Source organism: Mauremys mutica, chromosome 11 (genome assembly GCF_020497125.1).
Source record: "Mauremys mutica isolate MM-2020 ecotype Southern chromosome 11, ASM2049712v1, whole genome shotgun sequence".
NCBI lineage: Eukaryota > Metazoa > Chordata > Testudines > Geoemydidae > Mauremys > Mauremys mutica.
This window is the reverse complement of record NC_059082.1, coordinates 49,452,320-49,475,472: the sequence shown is the minus strand read 5'-3', so window position 1 is coordinate 49,475,472 and position 23,153 is coordinate 49,452,320. Positions and strand designations below refer to the sequence as shown.

The 23,153-nt window shown below is 50.3% G+C and overlaps 1 protein-coding gene and 1 long non-coding RNA gene across 3 annotated transcripts in view; one reads left to right on the top strand and one right to left on the bottom strand.

The window, feature by feature from the left end:
• Positions 1 to 9,791: 9,791 nt before the first annotated feature.
• LOC123343588 lies at positions 9,792 to 12,930 on the bottom strand. Its single transcript, XR_006572285.1, has 3 exons — positions 12,836 to 12,930; positions 11,740 to 11,892; positions 9,792 to 10,267 (listed from the first exon to the last, which is right to left on the bottom strand). It is a non-coding gene; the product is annotated as an uncharacterized LOC123343588 (long non-coding RNA).
• NTN3 (netrin 3) overlaps positions 11,146 to 23,153 on the top strand; it is a 94,432-nt gene continuing 82,424 nt past the window's right edge. The window contains exon 1 of one of the 2 annotated variants that reach the window (XM_044978755.1): positions 11,146 to 11,846. The gene's annotated coding sequence lies outside the window, so the exon portion shown is untranslated. The remainder of the gene's footprint in view (positions 11,847 to 23,153) is intronic. The other variant, XM_044978754.1, reaches the window with a different exon arrangement.

Genomic DNA, 23,153 nt, shown 5'->3' with positions numbered 1-23,153 from the left:
GTCATTTTTGGGCTCAGTAAGGGGCTTGTTCCAATGAAGATTCCCATTGATTTCAACGGGTATTGGAACAGATCCTAGTGAGACATTGCCCATGGCTTCACGATGCCTGGATAAGATACCTGGATCTCCAAACTGGGCTCTGGTACTGCTATGCCACTAATGAAGACCTGGTAGGGTGTGTCCCCTTAGCAGAAGAATGACCCCAAATGTGAATGCAGGGAGCTCAGACAAACACATGAATGCTGGTGCAGTGTCCTCTGTCAACATCCTGTACTCCCAAGGGACTGCTGGAGATATGTGATAACTCAAGATCTTGGCTGCAATTTTGGAGTGGTAAGCTAGGGTCATGACCATACTACTGGCTATTTGAATGGTCTTCCTGCACTCTAGTATGAGTCTGCTGGGCCAGCCAGAGTTTAGGGAAGCTAGATAAGGGGACAGAGCAGGGAGAGGACTGGAGACAAGGCCCATGGCATGAGATGAAAAAATTCCATAGGGATTTTCAGGTCCCAAGACAACCCAGGTTACCAACAGTTGCTCTGGTCAGCTGTGGCTGACCTAAGTTGTAACATAGCTTGGACCAGCTTGTGTATTACAATTGTGAGAACCGGGTTTGTGCCGTGGTCCTCTGTAAAGGACCCTTTGGCCAGGCTGCTCTTAATAATCAGCAACAGCGCTGAAAATAAACACCCACTAATAGCCAGAACAAGTCTAGCTGATCAAAGTCCACATCTTTGATCTTGCTGCCTGTGTCTCCCCTCTAGTATTTTCTGGATAGCTGCAGGGAAAGAACAAGCCATGAGGTCAACATTCTCCTTGGGCCCCCTTGTCCTCTCTTCCCCTCTCCCCCCGCCCCTCCCGTGCCACTTGCTGTGGTGATGTCAGTTTAGCTTATAGCGCTGTGAGTGAGACCCAGATCCAGCTGCTCGTCTGTGACTTGTCTTTTCATAAGTCAGTCACTCACCTTCCCTGCCCTGCACCTCCAAAAGTTGTATAGGGCTGTTTAAGGCAAATGGTGATGTGAACCAGCTGATCCTCCTTATCCAGTGTGTGTGAGAGAGGTGCCATTATATGTTAATATTCTGAGCCTGCCTTCGATGTTCATTTGCCAGTTTTGGAGCCCATCTCCCAGGCTCCAGGAATACTGGCTCTGTCTGGTTCCAGGCTGAGCTGCAGCAGGCACAAGATTCTGGTGAAGGCAGGCTCTACCCAGCAGCAGCCTCAGCTGGGAGTGCCTTTATAAAGGAGACTGTTAACCTGCCATATTGATGAATTGGTATTTCCCACCCTGCTGGATGGGCCCAACATGTTCCCTTTTTTTCTGCCTTGTTTCTGGCCCCAGACTGCAGCAAACCTGGTACTGTTCCAGTTCAGAGATTACAACCGTGAACCCACTGATGGGGAAAGAGGATGGAGCTAGGCTGTTCTCAGTGGTGGCAGATGACAGAACAAGGAGCAATGGTCTCAAGTTGCAGTGGGGGAGGTCTAGGTTGGATATTAGGAAAAACTATTTCACTAGGAGGGTGGTGAAGCACTGGAATGGGTTACCTAGGGAGGTGGTGGAATCTCCATCCTTAGAGGTTTTTAAGGCCCAGCTTGACAAAGCCCTGGCTGGGATGATTTAGTTGGTGTTCGTCCTGCTTTGAGCAGGGGGTTGGACAAGATGACCTCCTGAGGTCTCTTCCAACCCTAATCTTCTATGATTCTATGAAATGTCTCAGGGCGGTTTGTAGATACCTGCCTGATGACACGAGGGACATGGCCAATGTCAGTTTCCCATGGCATCTCAAGTGTGTTGGGAAGTGCAGGAGATCCAGCATGTTGGGAAGTGCAGGGTGATGCCTGGCAGCAGCATGTGATACTGTTACCTACCTGGTGTAGTCACCCTGCCTGCAGGGCCTGTCTTTGGCAGATGGTTCTGTTTTTCCTTCTCAGGATGATTCTAGAGGGCACTAGGTGACTTCTCTGCCCCTGGTGCTTTCATCTATGGGTTCTGCTCTCTCCCCCAGCCTGTAAAATGTGCATGCAAGGCCAGTATGGGCGATAGAGAGGTGGCTGGAACTGTAGTGCTCTCCATAGATTGACAATGTTGTGCATCTCTGTGCTTTTTGCCAAACACAGATGATGCAGCCCCTGCTTTGTCAGGTCCTAGAGGTGGCTGGGGCTTTGGGTGACTTGACCCAAACCTGAGGGAAGTGCTGGTGGGCAGGGAGAAGCAGCTGGAAAGGTTTCCGGGAGCAGTGGTGTATGCTCCTTTTACCAGCGGGGTTCACGAACTGGGGGTGTTTCTGGGTCGTCAGTTGCTCTAAGAGTTCCCAGAGGCATCAGAGGTGAGCTGCACCTTTGCCCATTGCACCCATTTCCCTCCGCGGTGGACTTTCCTGCAGTCACCTACACCATGGTCACCTCCGTCTGCAGGGCACTGTGCATGATGCCACACACGTGCGTCTCCTCGAGCAAAATGGGGCTGCCCATTAGTGGGGATAGCCATAGGGCACCTTAACACCCTGGCTTCCATGAGCTTATTGGATAAGCACAAAAATCCCCCAGGTGCCCAGCAGAGGGCGAGCTAAGCTAATATAAACTCATCTCCCCACCACTGAGTCTGAGAGGAGGGATGAAGTCCTATACCCAGGTCTGTGTGGGTGTTGCAGTATCCCCTCCCTCCCCATGCCATCGCTCCATGGGTCATCGCAGCACTTAAGGACACCATCTTTTCTCCTGTTTTTCCTCAGCATCTTTCCTCTTTCAATGACCTGATTCCTTGGGATTTATACTTTTATATATTCCCTGGGTCTCATCCCTCTCCCCGACCCTTGCAGTAGCCCCCTCTTCCTTCCTTTTCTCTGCTCAGCTCTTCTCTCTCCTCCTCCTCCTCTAAAGCCACAGTAGCCTGGCTCCAGATTATCCCTAGCTTTCCCCTCTCTGAGCTCCACCTGACTTAGGACAGGACACTGAGATGCCCATGTAGAGGTCATCCTCTCACCTGCTACACAGAGGAGACCTCGCCCTGGGTTCCCTGATTCCTCTGGCCTGTTGTTGGCCCAAGCAGCTGCTCAGCCCTGGCTCTGCTGGATTCTCAGGGGTAGAAGGCTGAACGTGGTGCTGGCTGAGGGAGCAATGAGAGCAGCACAGTCCAGTGTCCTCCCTCTGCAGGCCAAACTCGGTACCCCAGCAAGCCCAGCTGCCAGAAGCCTTGCCCCCCTCCCCCCTCAGACTTGAGGTGGAACCTGCAGGGCACGTTCAAGGGCTGGGTTCTTCAACTGGCTTCCCAAGTTGGTCAAGATCCCCAAGCCAGGTGAGTGCAGACTAGCCCAGGGAAAGCTGCATGGCAGTCAGCAGAGTGTCTGCACTCACAGTAACTAGTCCACTGACCCCCATTTTCTGTATTGAGGGGCATGCCTATGGCACTCCTTGCCATAGCATCTGGGCACCTCAGAAATCGGATTCTGGTGCCAGCATTCCGAGCGTGGGAGAGACGGGCAGTGCTTCGAGTGGGATGGCTACAGGGCGGAAGGGAGGGGCTCAATGGGAAAGATGGTGAGAAAAGCTTGTTTCTAAACTGGGCTGTGGCTGTTTTTCCCTAACAAACAATCCCCCCACCCTTGTGCAAGCTGCATGTTGTGACAGATGTGCAGCTGGGGCTGTTACAGCTCACGTGCTGCCTGGCACAAGGCCTATCTGGCATTCTATATTGACTGGCAGTAGAGGTCTAAGGGCCCAGGCTTGTTACAGAGAGAATCTGACAAGTTTGGCCCTGACAGGCTCAGTGCATGAGCCCGAACTCTCTGCTTTCCTCCATCGCTCAGCCAGCCTGAGCCCCAGGCCTGCCCTGAGCCGTCCAGCATGTTCTGGTGAAGGAGAGACTCACCTGCCCTGAGCAGTCTTGCCCTCTGTTGCCAGTTGAACTGCTCCCATTGTGCTGGCACTGGAGAATGAGGTTAGAAACCAAGGGGCAATAGAGATGCTGGGCAGTGGACCTAGTTCCCAGTGTGTGGATGCCTGAAACCAGAGGGTGCTCTCTCTCTCTCTCCCAGCTGCCTGTGTCTGTGAGGTGAGGACTGCCATGGGAGGGCAGAGCTCTGAGGGACTCACTGTTCCAGCATTTGATTCCCTCAGGGTCTCCATGCTGAATCTCTAGGTCTTTATTAATGACCCTCAGGCACAGGGGCACTGGAACAATGTATGGTGGGGGTGCTGAGAGCCATTGATCTGAACTGTAAGCCCTTTCTATGATGGCAACCCCCTCCAGCCAGGGGGTGCGGCTGCACCCCTAGTTCCAGCACCTATGCCCAGGCATGCCAGCCCAGCTGCGCCATCCAGCATGCTGAGCGTGCTGAAAGTTTGCCCAAGCTTGCCTCTGGGGCTCACTGCCCTGCCCTGCTAATGACACAGGCAGGAAGGATGCCACCATGGTGGATCTTTGGGGAATTCCAGACTGTCTTTCCTCGGGGGGCTGGGTAAAGGAGAACGGCTGGGAAGCGGCTAGTAGTAACTTTCACCTAATGGCTACAACAGACCTATCTCCAGCAGTAACCTATGTTAAGTCTTTGCCTTGTATGGTCCTTCAGCTTGTCCTCACTTGCTCTTTGTCCTTAGTCCAGAGGGCCAGCATGGCATCCAGTTCTGCTCAAGTTCACTATGCTAACCCAGCACCTGTGCTTGCTGCTGCTTAGTCCTGAGTGTAGCCATGCCCCGTGGGTAGCACATTCTCCCTAATGACCCTGACAAGTGAGCCCAGCTCAGCCCTGCCCCATGGGCCCTACATTCTCCCTGCTCATCCTGACATGTGAGGGTAGCCGTGCCCTGTGGGACCCACATTCTCCTTGCCGACCCTGACACCTGAGCTCAGCCCTGCCCCATGGGCCCACGTTCTCCCTGCTGACTCTGACACCTGAGCAGACCCCTGCCCCATGGGCCCACGTTCTCCCTGCTGACTCTGACACCTGAGCAGACCCCTGCCCCGTAGTCATAGAATCATAGAATATCACCACCTCCCTAGGTAACCCATTCCAGTGCTTCACCACTCTCTGAATGAAAAAGTTTTTCCTAATATCCAACCTAAACCTCCCCCACTGCAACTTGAGACCATTACTCCTTGTTCTGTCATCTGCTACCACTGAGAACAGTCTAGATCCATCCTCTTTGGAACCCCCTCTCAGGTAGTTGAAAGCATCTATCAAATCCCCCTCATTCTTCTCTTCTGCAGATTAAATAATCCCAGTTCCCTCAGCCTCTCCTCATAAGTCATGTGCTCCAGCCCCCTAATCATTTTTGTTGCCCTCCGCTGGACTCTTTCCAATTTTTCCACATCCTTCTTGTAGTGTGGGGCCCAAAACTGGACACAGTGCTCCAGATGAGGCCTCATCAATGCCAAATAGAGGGGAATGATCACGTCTCTCGATCTGCTGGCAATGCTCCTACTTATACAGCCCAAAATACCGTTAGCCTTCTTGGCAACAAGGCACACTGTTGACTCATATCCAGCTTCTTGTCCACTTTAACCCCTAGGTCCTTTTCTGCAGAACTGCTGCCTAGCCACTCCGTCCCTAGTCTGTAGCAGTGCTTGGGATTCTTCTATACTAAGTGCAGGACTCTACACTTATCCTTATTGAACCTCATCAGATTTCTTTTGGCCCAATCTATACATACAACATGATGGGGGCTAATTTAGCTACAACGAGTCAGGAAAAAGATCTTGGAGTCATCATGGATAGTTCTCTGAAGATGTCCATGCAGTGTGCAGAGGCGGTCAAAAAAGCAAACAGGATGTTAGGAATCATTAAAAAGGGGATAGAAAATAAGACTGAGAATATATTATTGCCCTTTTATAAATCCATGGTATGCCCACATCTCGAATACTGTGTACAGATGTGGTCTCCTCACCTCAAAAAAGATATTCTAGCACTAGAAAAGGTTCAGAAAAGGGCAACTAAAATGATTAGGGGTTTGGAGAGGGTCCCATATGAGGAAAGATTAAAGAGGCTAGGACTCTTCAGCCTGGAAAAGAGAAGACTAAGGGGGGACATGATAGAGGTCTATAAAATCATGAGTGATGTTGAGAAAGTGGATAAGGAAAAGTTATTTACTTATTCCCATAATACAAGAACTAGGGGTCACCAAATGAAATTAATAGGCAGCAGGTTTAAAACAAATAAAAGGAAGTTCTTCCTCACACAGCGCACAGTCAACTTGTGGAACTCCTTATCTGAGGAGGTTGTGAAGGCTAGGACTATAACAATGTTTAAAAGGGGACTGGATAAATTCATGGTGGCTAAGTCCATAAATGGCTATTAGCTAGGATGGGTAAGAATGGTGTCCCTAGCCTCTGTTCGTCAGAGGATGGAGATGGATGGCAGGAGAGAGATCACTTGATCATTGCCTGTTAGGTTCACTCCCTCTGGGGCACCTGGCATTGGCCACTTCGGTAGACAGATACTGGGCTAGATGGACCTTTGGTCTGACCCGGTACGGCCATTCTTATGTTCTTATGTTCTTAATCCTCTAATTTGTCTAGGTCCCTCTGTGTCCTATCTCTACCCTCCAGCATATCTACCACTCCTCCGAGTTTAGTGTCATCTGCAAACTTGTTGAGGGTGCAATCCACACCATCCTCCAGATCATTAGTGAAGATATTGAACAAAACTGGCCCCAAGACCGACTCTTGTGGCACTCCGCTTGATACCGGATGACAACTGGACATGGAGCCATAGATCATTACCGTTGAGCCCGACAATCTAGCCAGCTTTCTATCCACCTTATAGTCCATTCATCCAGCCCATACTTCTTTAACTTGCTGGCAAGAATACTGTGGGAGACCATATCAAAAGCGTTGCTAAAGTCAAGGAATACACATCCACTGCTTTCCTTTCATCCACAGACCCAGTTATCTCGTCACAGAAGGCAAGTAGGTTAATCAGGCATGACTTGCCCTTGGTGAATCCATGCTGACTGTTCCTGATCACTTTCCTCTCCTCTAAGTGCTTCAGAATTGATTCCTTGAGGACCTGCTCCATGATTTTCCAGGGACTGAGGTGAGGCTGACTGGCCTGCAGTTTCCTGGATCCTCCTTCTTCCCCTTTTTAAAATGGGCACTACATTAGCCTTTTCCCAGTCATCCAGGACCTCCCCTGATCACCATGAGTTTTCAAAGATAATGGCCAATGGCTCTGCAATCACATCCGCCAACTACTTTAGCATTCTCGGATGCAGCACATCCAGCCCCATGGACTTGTGCTCGTCCAGCTTTTCTAAATTGTTCTGAACCACTTATTTCTCCAGTGGGTTGGTCACCTCCTCCCCATGCTATGCTGCCCAGTGCAGCAGTCTGGGAGCTGACCTTGTTTGTGAAGACAGAGGCAAAAAAAGCATTAAGTACATTAGCTTTTTCCACATCCTCTGTCACTAGGTTGCCACCCCATTCTGTAAGGGGCCCACACTTTCCTTCACCACCTTCTTGTTGGTAACATACCTGAAGAAACCCTTCTTGTTACTCTTAACATCTCTTGCTAGCTACAACTCCAAGTGTGATTTGGCCTTCCTGATTTCACTCCTGCATGCCTGAGCAATATTTTTATCCTCCTCCCTGGTCATTTGTCCAATCTTCCACTTCTTGTAAGCTTCTTTTTTGTGTTTAAGATCAGCAAGGATTTCACTGTTAAGCCAAGCTGGTTGCCTGCCATATTTACTATTCTTTCTACACATCGGGATGGTTTGTTCCTGCACCCTCAGTAAGGATTCTTTAAAATACAGCCAGCTCTCTGGACTCCTTTCCCCCTCATGTTATTCGGTGATCCTGCCCATCAGTTCCCTGAGGGAGTCAAAGTCTGCTTTTCTGAAGTCCAGGGTCTGTATTCTGCTGCTCTCCTTTCTTCCTTGTGTCAGGATCCTGAACTCGACCATCTCATGGTCACTGCCTCCCAGGTTCCCATCCACTTTTGCTTCCCCTACTAACTCTTCCCTGTTTGTGAGCAGCAGTTCTAGAAGAGCTCTGCCCCTAGTTGGTTCCTCCAGCACTTGCCCCATGTTCCCCTGCTGACCCTGACACCTGAGCACAGCCATGCCCTGTGTGCCCCACATTCCCTTTCTGACCCCAAGACCTGAGCACAGCCGTGCCCAAAGGGCAGCACATTCTCCCTGCTGACCCTGGCACCTGAGCACAGCCATGCCTCGTGGGCCCCAGTTCTCCCTGCTGACCCTGATAGCTGAGTGTATCCATTCTCCATGGGCACCACGTTCTCCCTGCTGCGCTTACATTGACACCTGAGTGTAGCTGAGCCCCATGGGCCCCACATTCGCCCTACTGATCCTGACACCTGATCACAGCCATGCCTCGTGGGCCCAACATTCTCCCTGCTGACTCTGACACTTGAGCACATTGCTACAACCCTAGTCCTGGAGGGAGAATTGTCTCCATCTGGCTCCTGAGAATGCTCCCTGTGTGGCTCTGCTTTCTCAGTGAGATCTCTGCCCCATTGTGACTACCCCTATATCTCTGAGACTCCACTGGGGTTCCAGCCCTACCAAAAGCATTCCCTCCCCCGCTCCTCAGTACACACACCTCCATTGGGATCTCAGCCCCCAGGGGAGTACTGTCCTTTATCTCTGCACCTTTGGCAAGGTTGTGAGTGTGACTACAAGGCAAACATTGCCCTGTGTCTCTCTGTGACGGTCTAGCTCCTGCATTTGGAGCATATTGAGTGCTTTTGGCTTCACAGCCTGTTTTTCACTGCATGGCTGAGGTGCCTGTTCCCACTTAGCTGGATGAAAGGCTGAGCTAGACAGGCTGCCGAGCACTCACTATTTTTTAGGGGCTTATTCCCAATGCTGGTGAAAGGCTCCCTGGTTTCCACCTCTTGGGACCATGGATAGACCAGGTGGGACTAGAGAAATGGCTGGCCTGAAACAGACCAGCAAAGCACCTGACATCCAGGGCTTTGAAACTAATTTTCCCAGATCTCAGGACTCCTCTGCCCCCTTCCACTCAGAGTTCTGCCTGTACATATCCATGGGTGTGTCCTCACTAGGGTGACCAGATGTCTTGATTTTATAGAGACAGTCCCGATTTTTGGGTCTTTTTCTTATATAGGCTCCTATTACCCCCCCACCCCCTGTCCCGATTTTTCACACTTGCTGTCTGGTCACCCTAGTCCTCACTGATGGGATGGATGAAATGTGCTTATGGGTGCAGCCTTCCAATAGCCCGTTAAATTTCCAAGCATTTCCCTTGCTGAGAATTTCTGTCTCAGCACAGCTGGGGGCTCTATCCTCAGTCAGTACTACTGTGGCTGGATCACTGTGGGTCCACTGGATGGCTGCTCCTGAAAACATCTCTTACTATGTTGTGAGGAGTGGGTTTGGAATTGTTGTGAGGTGGGTAAGCAACAGGTGATAACTGGTGCCATGAGAAGAATGGGGTCTTGGAGGCTTCTGTACTTTAGAGCAACGTATTTGTGCCCTTTGTCCTCCAGCTGGCCTCGAAGCAGGTGACTAGCAGTGCTTTGGCACATGGCATTCCCTACCTCCCACCCAGGCTTTCTAGATACTGGCTCATCACACAGGTGTGCATGCTGATTCCAGGGATGCAACCATTCCCTAGAATGAGTGCGAAGAAGCAGGAACTGGCAGTGGGACTTGGTATAGCTGTGAGTTCTCCCACTGAAATGAATACTAGCAACAAAAGGTTCAGTGAATGAATGATCCAGATCCAGCTTTTCCATTTGTCTCTATTTCCTCACTTACACAAATGATGATTAAATTAGTTTTACCTTTTCCTACACAGGAATCCTGGATTCATTTCACAGGTGACCTAGGGACTGGCTGAAGGATAGGAAGATCAGGGTAAAACCTGGATGTGGATCAGCCAGGGAGACCATTTGATTTGTGAATTTTATTCCTAGACTTGAAATCCTGGAAACCCCAATCAAACAGAACAGGTAAAGTCCATTCCAGGCATAACCACACTGGCTGTGTGTAGACCAGGTCACCTGACGAAGCCTCAGGTTCTGGGAATTGGAAGTGCTCAGGGAAAGATCTGGCTTCAGGAGATAATCCTGGATCTCTTCATATCTAGGACATGGACAGGATGCTAGGCATGGTTCTGCACCCCCTTCTGCATGACATTAGTCTTTGACGTACAGCCTCCTGAGCTGTTGGCTCACTAGTGCACGCCTTGCTCTCCAGAGTGGCTGAGGTGGCTTTCTCCATCAGGGTGGGTGGCTGGTCCCAATGGGAGGCCAGGCACAGATTGGTTTAGTCCTGGCAGCTTCTTGGGAAGGCAAAACAGGGGGTTACAATATTTACAAATGGTGTCTGATTGAAAAAGAAAAATCCCCTCTGTGGTTTTCAGGGCAGTTCTCTGGCCTGTATTGTGCAGGTCAGACTAGCTGATCCTGGTGGTCCCTTCTGGCCTTGGAATCTATGAAACCAGTGTCTAATGGCAGCTTTTCCTCTCCCCTTGTGTCCGAGCCCTGCACCAGTCATGTGCATGAAGATAAAGGGTGTCATTTAGCTAGGCAGCTTATTTGGATATGCAAATGAGATCAGACAATCTCTAGCTAAGGCCCCAGTTTGCTGCTGGTGTCTGTGGATGCACCTTTGTTGACGCTGGCCTAGGCCAGCAGTGTACATCACCCAGGTCTCTGAGGCCAGTTCACTGCCCCTGAAACAGCCTAAAATGACTGCAATGCCCAGGGACTGCAACCAGAACTGGGGACTCCTAGAACCTGCCTGGGATCCCCCTGTGAGTGTCACCGGTGTAAAGTGTAAAGGCCACAGCAGCATCCTCTGGCACCATGATAGTTATGTGACAGCATCCCTCCCTCACCCCTTTGGGAAATGGAGAGCTGAGTCCTGGACATTGCTGACACTTTCCCCTCCAGACCCAGTGTTTAGCTTGAGCCCAGCCTCCCCCAGGCCAGCCCCTCCTTTTTCAATTTCCTAGAACCTCCAAGAACCCAAGTGCCTGTGAAGCGGAAAGTTTCCTGTTCTCACCCTTTGCAAAGGAGCTGGAGATGAGGCACTCTCCCACTCACATATACCCTCCTAGCCCCTGCTCTGTTTGCCATCCCCTCCCTTTTCTCAGCTGAGCTTTCCTGCTAGCATCCCCCCTCTCCTAAAACATTTTGGTCCACTCTCCTCTGCTCCCCCTCTGCCATCCACCTCCCCTTTCAGCTCGCTGGCCTGACTTGGTTCTGTTCCTCTCCAAATACATGTTTGACATTGCTTTCCTCCTGTATTTCCTTTGCATTTCCCCTCTGCCTTGTCTTGCAATGGGGATGGCTTAGGCAGCCCCTGCTCTCAATAGAGCAGAAAAGAGAGAGCAGAGGGAGGGCTGGGATAGGAGGGAGGAGGCAAGCCACATCACACACACACACACACCTCCCTGCATGTGATTAAATGTCTTGAAATCTGCTTCTGATTTCCTCGGGGAGTTGACTTTTCCCTTCTTTTCAACCCCTGGATTTATTGAAACCTTTTTACTCCGCTTCAAGGCAGCAGCTGGGGCTCAGTTTCTTCCCTCTTGCCTATGTTTTTTCCTCTCTTCCCTTTTTCTCTCGTCCCTCCCAGCAGCAGTTCAGTGAGATCCAGGAGAAAGGAGGAGTGCAGCAGCTGGGAGAACCTTGAGAAGCGGCCAAGGGACTCGAGGACCAGGCGAGGGGCTGCTGCAGACCACACCGTGCGGGGGCTTGGCTTTGTTTTACCCCCCCCCCCCACGAGATAAATAAACAAAAATCTTACCCCCGCGTCTGTGTAAAAGGGCTTTGACGTCTGGACTCACACCCCTTCGGCCGCATCACTGCTGGGAACCGCACGCTACCAGGAACCGTCTACCTGCCGGGCTCCCAGTAAGTTGCTTTCCAGCCCTACGAGTCTCTGACAGTGTTTCTCATTCTAAGGAGAGGGGAGAGATCTTACACTGGGGCTGGGGGGAGGTTGTGTCCTGTCTCCTGTCCGTTCCCAATGCTCCGACGCCTGTTTGGGGGAGGGGGCCCTTTTCTTCGCTTACTAGCGATCTGGGGCGCGCACCCCCTGCTAATTCCGCCCTTTCCAAGTTAAGCCCCCGCTCAATGCGCTTTTCCTTTGCCCTCGATGCTTTTCTGCTCCCTTGTTCTCCTGGGTTCCCCCTGCCCGGGTTTCCTGTGGGATCAGTTCGTGGCCCCGTTCCGCAAGCGCAGCAGAGATGGAACTTTTCCCCAGTCTCCGCCCGCCCCGCTCCTTTGCTAACGCGCCGCGGCTCTAGCAGCCGGCGGTCTCCCCGGCGCTGCGGATCGTGTGACAGGATCCGCTTTCCGCCAGTCGCGGGGCGGGGGGCAGCGAGCTCCGGGGCTCGGTCCGGAGAACTGGGCCGCAGCCGGAGGCGGTGTCCGGTTCTGCCGGATGCAGAGCCGCTGGAGAGCCGCCAGGGGCTGGACGCGGGGCACCGCGGGCGGGACCCTGCCAGCTGGGCTGCTCTAGAGCCCCGCGTTCCGGGCGGGACCCCGAGCAGAGCCTGCCTGGCGAGGGACCGACACAGCTCCTGGCTGGCCGGCCCCGGCCCCGGCCCCGTGCCAGCAGCAGCCGCGCCGCACTGGGACTTCCAGCGGCCCCGGGGTGAGGGTGGGGAGCCCCTGGCAGTTCCGGGGCTGCGGCATCGGAGCTGGCCTGAGCCGGGATGGGGATGGGGAAGGGCGCGGGGCGCTGGTCTCTCTGCCTCTCCCCTGGGCCCGCTCCGTGGCGAGCCTCAGGCTCCCCAGCGCTCGGCCGCTTATTTTCGGTTCCTTTGCAAATGCGGAGCCCGGCGGCGGGGTCCTAGCTGCGGGAGGCAGGTGCTGGGAGAGACCCTTCGGCCTCCGACCTGCGGGCTCCTCCCGTCCCATCCTGCTGCTGCTCTCTGCGCCTTCGCCCCGGGTAGGCGAGGGAAAGGCCTTCGGGCAGGTGGCTTCTCCGCCAGAGCCCGCTGCAGCTGGGCCGGGCAAGGCAGAGAGCCGGGCGTTTCGGTTGGCAGAGTAAAGAAGGAAGGTGTACGTGAGAGAGAGACTAAGAGTCAGCTGATCGGGGATGGGATGTAAATTGGGAGGAAACGTTTGATGGGGGGCTATTGAAGCCCTTGTTTCTTTATATGTTTGCCTGATCCGATATCTGCCCCCCACCCCCAAGTCCCCATGGCATGCACCCCGGGGAGATGGGACAGAGGCATCTTTCTTCTTGGCATAGCTTGCAGAGTGGGGTGGCCAGAGCCCTTCCAGTGCAGCCTGCAGCTTCTGGCCCTGTGGCAGGTGGCATGGGTTGAGTGAGGAAGTCCCGGGGGGGACACAGGGTGGCTGCTAAGGAATGAAATATGCCAAGTAAAGTTACACACAGAGGAGGCCCTCTCCTCCCAGGGCAGATTTTGTTAGGAAACCCTTCAGGCTTGTCTAGCCCCAGAAGTTGCACTGCTAAGCTAAATCAGAGCAGTTAAGCTAGTGCAACTTCCATGTGCGGACTCTCTTACAGCTGTTTAAAACTCATTATACCAGGCCTGGGCTACACGTAAAAGTTAGGTGGACATAGCTATGTCACTCAGGGGTGAGAAAATCCATAGTGTTGTAGCTCTGCTGACATGACCTGGGTGTAGATGCAGCTAGCTCAGCGGAAGAATGGTTTTGCCAACGCAGCTGCCATTGCTCAAGAAGGTGAAGTTCCCACAGTGACAGAAAAGCACCTTCTGTCACTGTAGGAAGTGTCTATGCTGCAGCACCATAACTCTGGCGCCTTAGCTGTGCTATTGTAGTGTAGACATGGCCTCAGGTTATCTTGTGCCTGCAAGGCCTGGCTTACGTTTGTACCAGCATCGCTATGTTGGTTGGGTGGGTGGAGAGTGACTTTTATTTTACCAACATAGCTGTGCCTGTGCTGGTATAAACTCTAGTGTAGATGCACTTCTAACAGCACAAGAAGTGCTTTGGCAGGAATCACTGTCTGTCAGAGTACTCCTGTAAGCTATCCCGGTGCTTGTATGCCAGTCTGAACTGTTCAAAGGGTTTGTTATGATCTAGCTGTGTAGATATAGCTATGCCAGCAATACTTTTCTAGTGTGGACAAGGGCTTTGTCTGCCCTACATACCTATGGCCACATAGCCCCCTTGTGTAGGCACAGCCTATGCCAACAGAAGGAGGGCTTCTGCAAGGGAAGGAACACCACCTCCCTGAAGGACATTAGCTTTGCCGATAGAAGCACTCTTCCGCTGGCACAGATGCAACTACACTTTTTGGGGTAGCTGTGTTGCTCTGCGGGGTGGATGTTTTCACACCTCTGACTGATGTAGCTATGCCAGTGTCAGTGGCCCAGGTCTGAATTTAGCAGAGCAAACTAAACTGCTTTAAGCTGGGTTTAAACTGGCCTGAGTGTCCAAGCACAAAGCTGCACCAGTCGAACAACATCATTCCAAAACCACAACCTTTAGTTTATCTGACTCTGGGGGGACCAGGCCTGTGTACCTGCGATGGGTGGAGGCCGACTCTGGGTTGTTGCTTTAGCCTGACTCCCTCACACACAGCCTGCATGTCTGTTTGCATTCTGGGGATAGGCAAGAGGGGCCTGGGACACAGGGACAGGGGCTCCACGTAAGTGTTGAATGCAAGCGAAAAGGTAACTTTAAGGACTGCCTTTTTTCTGCAATATTCCCTTTATAAAACAGAGGGAGCTGATGTGCTTTTATGCTTCTGTTGAACAGCCCAGCTCTGTGTGGCGGTCCCAGAGACCAAGGTTTGGTTGGGGGTTGGAGCAGGGTACTATGGCCTGGGAGGAATATAGATCCCCAAGCACAACTTAAGGGGTGAGGGGGAGGTTTCTGAGCATGGGCCCAAGGGAGGGTGGGGATGTGAGCCCCACATACTGAGAGGAGTCCAGGTTTAGTGCTGGGCACAGAGCTGGGTTTTACAAGGCATGAAGTAGATCTGGGGCCTAAGAGATGTGTGAGTCCCAGAGCCAGGCCTGAGAGGACACAGGCCTTCGTGCAGGGAATACTGGGGCCCCAGGGGGATGCAGGTTTCACAGCTTATGGCGATACAGGCTTCCAGGCAGGGATTCTGGGACCTGAGGGGACACACGTGTCAGGGCAGGGGGCTCAGGTTCTGGGACCTGAGGGGACATGGGTGTCAGGGCAGGGGGCTCAGGTTCTGGGACCCGAGGGGACACGGGTGTCAGGGCAGGGGTTCACAGGCATCAGGGAATCCAGGCTTTGAGTGAGTACAGCTCTTGGAGTGTTGATGCCAGGGCCTGAGAGCAGTGCAGCTTTTGGAGCAGGGCCTGTGTTCTGCATCCTAGGAAAGCTTAGTATTACTACATTCGCCAAGCAGCTGGTAGTACTCAGAGTTCGTTCAGCACCTCATTCTCCCCTCACCTTTCCCCAAGTTCTGCACAGGGCGCTAGAGCGTTTTTCATATTCTGTCTTGCCCACGATGGTAAAAATGTGAGTCTATCTATCAAATCTATTCTAAGTCTCACAGACTTGGCCTGCACTCAAGCACAATACGCAGCCATGTGACACAAGGAGAGTTAAATGTCTTACCATTAACCAAGGAGAAACATTAGATCAACTCCATGTCAGAGTGAAATAGATTTCTGGACCCGTTGTCATATGCCGCCCCATACCATACGTGAGCTATCTTTCAAAGCCAGCCAAGAGCTGTCATCTATTAATAACATATTAAATATTCATCCAGTCTATTTTAAACATCTGTGCCCGGCATGTTATGAAAAGGCAACAAGGAACGTTATGGAAACCAGATTACTTTGTTCCCGGACGGGACGCGATGGGGGCAAAAACAATAGGAGTTCTGCAGCAGAACTGTGAGAATCCCACAGCCCCGGCAGTTGGGATTGGATCAGCAGTAATAAAGCCCTCTGCATACCAAGTGATAGTCCTGCGAGCACGTGACAGAGTGGAACAATGCGGCAGGAATGTGTGAAGGGGTTTAGGACGGCTGGGCCAGGATTAAGGTCGTGTAAAGCAACAAGTCGGGCACCATTAGACGTTACTAAATGGTTTCGTGTCGGGACAGCCGTGCTATCCCGGCTTTCCACTCCTGGAAGAACAGTGGCTCCAGGTGTCTTCTTTAGCTACTGCTGGGCTTGGAGTGTTGTTAGTGGGAGAAATCACATAAGTAAGCATTGGAGTGAAGAGCTAGTCAGTGAATGCAGCAGACTAGGTCACTCCCTGAAATAGAATAAATGTTTCAGTATGTGCATCTAAGTCATCCCAACCTGCCCCTTCTGTGTGGTGTCTTTACTCAGTGAGCAAAGCTTGAGTTGGCAGAATCTCAGGGCTAAAATCATGATGGCCATTGTGATCTTGCTAGTTTCAGTTCTTTTCTCTCCGTGTGGTACTAAAAGCTCTGCAAAACAGCTTTCTAGTGTTAATGGGAATGCTTTTAAGCAACCATTCATTGGCAGCTCTCCCTGCATATGTGACTGTCTTTGTTCAGGTTTGGGCCTCTATGGATTTATCTACATTGTATTTGATAACATAGGAAATCTGGTCTCTTTATGGAAGACTTTCTCCCCTCCTCCCACCGCCATGTCAAGACTGAAATTTATGTAAGCCAAGGTCTGAGAAATTAGGCCAGATTCTGAAGGACACAAGTGTAAATTGGGAGTAATTCTGCTCATTTACATGCAGTTGCTTATGTCTTATTCTAGTGTAACTGAGATAAGGATCTGGCCTATGTAGTTTAAACCATAAAGTTCTGTTTAGTGTTACCGGTACTTATATCTTAGTACTGCCACTGTGGTTTCACACAGCTTGTGTAATACTGTCTCGTTAGTCTGCAACAATGCACTGTAGTGTCCAATGCTGTGAATGCCTGTTCCAGGGAAGGGTCTCTTGGATGTTCTCCTTGTATTATAGTGTGTGCGTCCATACATGTATGCTTTGTGGAGTGAACAGCAGATGCCTCCAGACCCACTCTACTCTGAGAATCAGCAGAATGTGACCAAATCCAAGAGGAAAAAAATTGGGGTGTGTGTGTATATATATATATATATATATATATATAGTATTGATTTCTGATATTTAAATTAAAAATGGGCCAGAGCACATAAGGAAACACCAGTAACCTCATTAGCACCACTGACATATAGCGCATCATGCTGTGCATGTGCCATTAGCAACCTCCCCTGTGCACACTGATCATTCCATTAACCCTCTCCCATGGGTGTGCTGGAAATGCCATTAGCTCTGTCTCTTTCTGGTCCTCCTCAGGGTACTGTTGGAGCACCTCACCAGCTTTTCTTCTAGCCATGCTGTCGGTGATGTCCCAGGCATATAGCTCCTTGGCCAGTGTCCATTTGTTTGGTTTAACTGTTATCTGCATTGCCACCTTATGTCAAACCCCACCGCTGGCTGTGTGGAGCTTTTCCTTTCATTTTACATTTTTCTGAGTTGTGTTTTTATCCCGGCAACACATGGAATGATTTATCCGTGGCCGGAGCTGAGTTTGGTCTTGGCACATTCTGCTCGTAGGTTGGGGACAGAAACATTCCACAGCTGACGCTGGGCTAAACATGCACAGGAAGTAAAGCCAAAAAGGGGTTGGGAGGGCAGAGGGTCTGGTTCTGCAGTGAAGGGCACTTGTGGGTGAAATAGGCTGGACCCCCGTGTTAGAGGAATCACCACTTAAGGGGAGCCCCTATTACAAAGAAGAGTTCAGAATCTGTAGATTTCTCACCATATGTTTCAATGGAGCAGGGTGGGAGCAAGAGAGAAAGGACTCTCTCATTATATGGACTAGTCACTAGACAGCACCCTGCATGTTCTGGTACCAGACATATCCTATTAATGGGGCATACTCCAGTAGTTGACACCCATCTATGGTTTTACCTTTACCCTCAACTATTTTCTGATTCCCAGCTGCATCTCACTTGGGAACTGGAATTTTTCCAGAAGATTTGTGAGCCACTGGGGGGCGCTGTGCCAGGGATAAGCAATGGACTGCTAGAGGAGCATGGCAGGGCAGGATGGGACTTTTGGCTGGAGCCAGTCTTACCTTCTTCATAGTCTCTGCTTCCCCCTCTGTGCTCCTAATGTAACCGCCTCCCCCAGCTGCTGTTTCCAAGCAGAAAAGGGGTACGGTACTCTGACAGACTCCATACACTGATCTTGTCAGCACTGAATAATGAACCAGATAAAGACTAATGAACAAGTGCAACATTCACTGTAGGTCTCCAGTCTAAACCAAGCAGAAGGAGCATAAGCTCAGCAGTCGTCATATGAAGGCTTGGATGATTTATATGTTGTTCCTTATTTTTTAATTATCTTTCTAACGCTGCTGCCCCTCCATCCAGGCTCTCACATCTAAATCATTTCCACACGAGGACACTGCCTATCCCTCGCCTTACAGACCCCAATATCCCTTCTCTGTCCCTCACCTGCGGCTAGCCCACTCCCCAGGGTACCCCTTCCCTCTCCCTTCAACATCAGAACCAAATTCCCACCTGTGCCACCTGCTATTTTCCTCTTTTTAAAAACCTTCAGTTATCCAATCAGTGTGCAGAATCAATACCATCTGGCCTAGGTGACCAATCATCTCTTCTAAATAGTGGATAATTAATCCTGAATGGTCAAAGTGAACAGCTGGTAAACAACACAGAGATTGAAAGTCAGTTGTTGAATGCTTGTGAATAATATAGACAGCCCCCAGAGTCGGGATCCCTTTGGCAGGGCTCTGTAACTGAACTCTGGGTTGAAATAATAATCAATATTATTTTAAATGACTAGTTTAATCAGATCTAGTGGTGCCTATAGAAAGCTGCTTTTTCTAATGGGTTGCTGGGGAGAGGTGCCACGTGGCCCATGACTGGGTGCTGGGATGAGGGGCCGTGTGGCACTGAGACCTGTGACTGGGTGCCAGGGAAGGGGGATGCCTGGCAGTAGGGTTTGCTGGTGACAGGATGGTGCCCACACCTGTCAAGTACAGTTGGACTTTGGGAGATGGGCTCTTTCTGAATCTATTTGTTAATCTGCAATTTCTTGTTTAATCTGAATTCCCCACCACCACCTTGCTCTGATTCCCACATCCTTGTGACTGAGGTTTCTGGAAAGGTCCCTTGCTCCTCGCCAATGCCACTGGATGCGTTCTTGCTGATTGTCATTGAGCAGCTTCATGTTGGAGGGCATTGGGCCTGGCCGCGCTGTAACAGAGCACATACGTGCTCCCTCTTCTCCAGACAATCTTAGCTCTCTGCTGGAGCAAAGGGCAGCTTGCAGACGAGCTCATCCTTCACTGATCCTTGGAACTAATCCCCGGGGGTGTGCGCAGGCAAGCAAAGGAGTGCTACAGGAGGGGAGACCAGACTTTCCATTTCCAAACTAATTCCAAATAAGGGAAAGTGTTTCCCCGGAGAGCTGCTGGAAAAGGGGGCCTGTGAAAATCCCCTGGAATGAAGCTTTATTTTCCCATTGCCCCAAGAGAAAAAAGATCCATTTTATCTGCATTGTACTCGTATTCTTGTCACTATATAAAAACAGTAGAAACTGCCCTGTGGGGAACAATCCTGGGGCATAGAATGGGTGGTGATCTGACAGTCCTTTTCCATCTTGGAGTTCTGAGAGTCTGGGCTGATTTCACTAATTCAGTTAGTCTTGATTAACAATCACCCATTACCTATAAAGTAAATCTGATATGGCCACATTTTCCACGGATGGCACAACGAACCCCAAACCTGCCATGTAACAGACTGGCCTGTTGTGTGTTATGCCCCGCTCTAGTGGTGGGTCCACCTAAAGGAAAACCATCTAGTACTGCTGTCTGCTAATTTAGTTGCTCTTTTTGCTCAACTAGGCTGGTGCTGTAGGTCCTGGGCTCAAAATCTTCTGTTGACCCACAATAGGGATTATGTACAAAGGGTCTCTTTTGCACTAACCTGTTGTGTGCCCTCATAAGGTCCTTTGCAGATACCAATGTGGCTTAGCTTATTTTTTTATTTTTTTTTTTGCTGGCTCATCCATTGCACCTGTCTTTGAAAATCTGACCCACAGGGAAAGAGTTTTAAAACCAAGTTCCTTGTGTGCACCTGCAGCCTGTGGGCACCGTGCTGTCCATTCAGACAACTAAGCACCATGTTGCACCCCAGTTGCTTGAGCTAGTGTGCTAAAAATACCAGTGTAGCTGGGATAGCATGGGCGGTGGCTCAGCCTAGCTACCTGAGTATCAGCCTGCTTAGACCCCCTGGGTACATACTCAGCTGGCTAGCATGAGCCGCCCCCCGGGCTCCCCTCGGCTACTCTGTTATTTTTAGCACACTGGCTTCCAGCTGCAGGTGAGGCCCGCAGATACCACAGTGTAGACAAACCCATAGAGCATAGCTGTGGCGGCATGAGCAGCAGGATGGGGCTAGCTGCACCAAGTACAGTCCTATCTGAGATCAGAGGTACTCAGGGCAGCTAGCCACTTGGGCCACTCACACCTCTATGGCTACACTTTTATTTTTAGCATTCTAACTTGGACTGAGCTAGTGCAGATATATCTCCTTAAGTGGGAATTTTACACCTTCCAGCTCTAGTGTGGACATACGGTTAGACATCTAAATGCCACACATTGATCTTGCAGTTATTTATACCCCCATAACTGTGGTTGTAAAACAGAAGTTCCATTTAAGGCCAAGCTGAAAATCTGGCCCCATAAATTCTCTCCCTTAAGATATGCAGAGTAAGGATATCCACAGTTAGTGTTTATAAAATGTTTTAAGAGGCAGCGTGTTTAGGTGTTAATGGAATAGTTACTTGATTATTAAAATCACACTGATTTCTAATGTAAAAATTTAATACCTCCTTTAAACCTTAAATCCTATCAAGGCTCCAAAAAATAAACTAGCAGGGGAAATCACGTCACTTACCACTAAAATGCAGCCACCTCTAGGGTGGATTGTGGCACCTGTTTAACAGTGTGCAGCAACACCACATGGCAGTTTAGGACAGCAAGTCAAGGAAAATATCCAGCTGGAACTGTAGTGGGAATTCAGGCCTCCAAAGGGCACTTTCGAGACATCCACTGGTGGCTTGTTCCTGGTAAAGAGTTAATGATGGGCTCTCACAGCCCGCAGAGGTGCTGACTCAGCTCTCACTGAGGCGGCTGCAGAGCCTGTCAGCTGGCGGAGTAAACGCACTTGCTGGAGCTGGTGGTGTTACTCACAGTGTATATTGGTATAAGTGAGATCACATTCAGATCTTTTTTACTGTGCGTAACCTCCAGAGTCTCCACTGGACATGTTAACTGGGGGAGGAGCTGTCCTAAATTTTCTCCCCACCATGGGCCTCCCTGGTAACTTGCCAGCAGTCTGTGGGTCATGCTGAATAGGTATCAAATGGAGCAGATTGCAGCTGCCGTGATCTGCAATAGGCAGGTGAGGCCCGCAGATACCACAGTCCCCAGATCTCTTTCACTGATGTCCTGGGGTGAGTTCTGGGTGGTGTGTGTGTGGTCTCTGTCTATGGGATGGTGATAATGATTTCCATTCATGTGGGGCCTCTGCAACATTGATACATTGGTCTGCAAGCGTTGGCTCATTGCTTGACACAAGTGAGAGGCAGAAGCAGCAACCAAAACTGAAGCAAATGTTTTGGCACCAAGCCTTCCAGCCCCAGTCCTGCCTCTCTCCCTCAGCCCTTCCACTGAGTGAGTTGCAGAAGCATCTGCTCCTCTGTAGAGGAGAGAAAATATTTACTCAGCGTGACTCAGAAAGCCAATAAAATGAGAGAGATGGGCGAGAAACATTTATCTGCCCAGGTCCAAGGTCAGGCCCTGGCCACAGCCGGTTGCTGCTAACGGGAACGTTGGCACAGTGCAATTGTAGCTGGCTGCTGGGTTGAGGACAGAATGGGGGGGTGGCTCGTTGTGACCCCCCCTTACATACCAGCATAAGGATCAGCCACAGTCTGGGCTTTTACATTTTTGTCAGTAATAGTGAGAGTTCAGGCCAGACCCTCAGCTGGGGTAGATGGGCACAGTTCCCTTGAAATCAGTGGGGCTGTGTCACACCCGCTGGGGCCCATTATTAATCGTTGTTGGTTTCTAGTGCTTGTGTTTATTCTTTCAGCTTTCACTAGCGGATCTGTTTTTTTAAGTTGAGCTCTTTGATGTGCCTCTTTATTTTGGAATGCTGTGGAAACTGAGCCTTGGGAATGGAATCTCCCGGGGTTACTGCCAAAAGGGTTTGTCATAATACGAGTGGCGTGTCTGCCTATTGCTCCGGGAATGACTGAAAATGGCCCAGATGCTCCAGGATGGTGTGCTGCAGATGGAGAAACATTGGTAGGAGCTAGTTCCATCCCAAAGGCCGCCAAAACCCATTACAAACCAGGGACCTGATCCTGGTCTCACTCCTGTCTGACAGCAGGGTGACTTCAGTAGAGCAGAGGTTGATTTACACTGGAGTAACTGCGAGCAGAATTGGGGGATATGTTTTCCTCATAGACACGGAGTTTAACAGGCCTCTGATTTTACTCTCCGTAGCTGAGTTTAGCCTGGTGTAAGCAGGGGCAGTTCCCATCAGAGTCAATGGGAGATGAGGGTGCTCAGCTCCTCCCAGATGCAGCGTCATATCAGGGTTTCGACTGTTCACTATGGATTCCTCCTTCTTGCCTCTCTTTCTCCTTGGCAGAGATTTTTCCAAGTGGGTCACACTCCTGGATTATATCACCATGTTAGGCTGCTTTGTGAACATGTGGACCCCATCTTCATTGTGATGCAGAGCCATAGATATGTGGCTCAGGGATTATGCTGTTTGCACCTATGGGCTGGAGAGCACTGGTCTGGTTTTGCACTGGTATTGTGTACCAGCAGGCAGGGGTAGTGGTGTTGAAAAACAGAGATTTTTAAAAAAAATCTGATTTTTAAAAAATATTTTTTAATTTCAATTGATTTTTTTTATTTTGTTATTTAAATTATAATATTTTTCCTTTCAAAAATAAACCTGATTAAAATTAAATCTGAATTTAATACAAAATATGTTAAGGCCTACACATTTTAAAATCCCTTAAAACATTCAAATAAATATGCTGAATCCATGAACTGCTATCAAAAACTGCATTAAAGGCTGCTGCATTTCATTATAAAGAGCGATTTCCCCCCCCTGATTCTAACTTTTGAGGTCAAGCTTTATAAACACAGCACAATAGATCATGTAATGTATTAAG